The sequence below is a fragment of the Psammomys obesus genome, unplaced genomic scaffold (assembly GCF_907164565.1).
Source record: "Psammomys obesus unplaced genomic scaffold, mPsaObe1.curated_primary_1811, whole genome shotgun sequence".
NCBI classification, from domain to species: Eukaryota; Metazoa; Chordata; class Mammalia; order Rodentia; family Muridae; genus Psammomys; species Psammomys obesus.
Genome location: NW_026585644.1, coordinates 20,152,457 through 20,154,060, shown reverse-complemented (window position 1 = coordinate 20,154,060; position 1,604 = coordinate 20,152,457). Strand labels below are relative to the sequence as shown.

At 46.3% G+C, this 1,604-nt stretch overlaps 1 protein-coding gene across 4 annotated transcripts in view; it reads right to left on the bottom strand.

Moving 5' to 3' along the window:
* Atp6v1c2 (ATPase H+ transporting V1 subunit C2) overlaps positions 1 to 1,604 on the bottom strand; it is a 35,956-nt gene that overhangs the window by 9,121 nt on the left and 25,231 nt on the right. The gene's annotated exons all lie outside the window — the stretch shown is intronic.

Below are 1,604 nucleotides of genomic sequence, written 5' to 3'. Positions count from 1 at the left end.
CTTTCTTTCTTTCTTTCTTTCTTTCTTTCTTTCTTTCTTTCTTTCTTCCTTTCTTTCTTTCTTCCTTCCTTCCTTCCTTCCTTCCTTCCTTCCTTCCTTCCTTCCTTTCTTTCTTTCTTTCTTTCTTTCTTTCTTTCTTTCCTTTCTTTTTTGGTTTTTGAGACAGAATTTCTTTGTGTAATCCTGGTTGTCCAGAACTCACTCTGCAGACCAGGCCTCAAACTCACAGAGATCTGCCTGTCTCTGACTCCAGAATGCTGGGACTAAAGACATGCACCACCACCACCTGGCTTCACAGTTCTCTAATTATACTTTTTATTTATGTACTTTGTGGTGTGTGTGTGTGTGTGTGTGTGTGTGTGTGTGTGTGTGTATGTGTGTGTGTGTGTGTGTGTGTTCCTCATGTGCCATAGCACACTTGTGGAGGTCAGAAGATAACTTGTGGGACCCAGGGATTGACCTCAGATCATCATGCATGTGGTAGGTGCCCTTACCCACTGATCCATATTGCCAGCCACCAAACTGTCAATGACTTGGTGGTGATGAAGAGAGTAGGTGGCCCACCGTGATCTGGAGCCAGGCTCAGGAGGAACCAACCTATCCTGAGCTCAAGGCAAATAAGGTCAAACCCACCTTACTCCTCTCCCCCCCCCCAAGCTCATGACTTTCTAACCACTGAGGATGGCAGCTTCAGCATCCCTTCTGTCTGGATTTGGGGTTGTGTTGGACATCTGAGCATTTTACTGGAGTAATGAGCTCTCTTGGAGGTAGAATAAAAATCGAAGCAGAAACCTACTGGCTCAGACAGCCCTCACACAATGCTGCAGATATGCTTACACATAGTTAGTCTTTGTGTCATGGCCATGGCCAGAGCCATGAGGTCAGGAATGGAACTTTCCATTTAAGGCATTACGCTGATGTGCTTAAAACTTTCCCGTTTTTGAAGCATTTTTTTTTTTCATTTTTTATTTTCAGATTAGGAATGGCCAACTTTTGTTTTCTTTTATGACTAGTAAATCTGGCCTAGGGACCCTTAAGAGAGAAGCCGAACTGGAAAAACCGAACAGAAGGAGGGCATCTGGCTCTGAGCTCTTGGGCCCCTCTGCTTTTCTGGACTCTGACTCAGGATCTAACCGAAGTGCTGGGCGCCACTTCATCTTCCTCACCCTGTTCATCCTTCCTCTCACATACAAGCTCTCTTGGCTTCTTATGTATCTATTTCTCCCAGGGTGCTCACTACTACCCCAAGATAGTCAGTGTCAAGATGGCACTGAGCTTGTTTTTCTACTGATTCCATCACCTTGGAGTCTGGTCTATCAGGAGCCTGACAATCCGTTCTCTTCATAAACCAGCAGACTGGTCTCATGACCTGCAGCTCATGGTCTCATGCTGCAGCTGTCCACCCTGCGCTGCTGCCCATGATCCTATCTACCTCTTGAAGAGATTTGGGCTCTGACATCACATCCTGCCTGCCTCCTAGTAGAGAAAATGCAGAGAAAGGCCTTCACAGGCTCCTCAGAGCCACACAAACTGAGTAAGGAGTGGGGAAGGAAGGAAGAAGGAAGGAAGGAAGGAAGGAAGGAAGGAAGGAAGGAAGGAAGGAA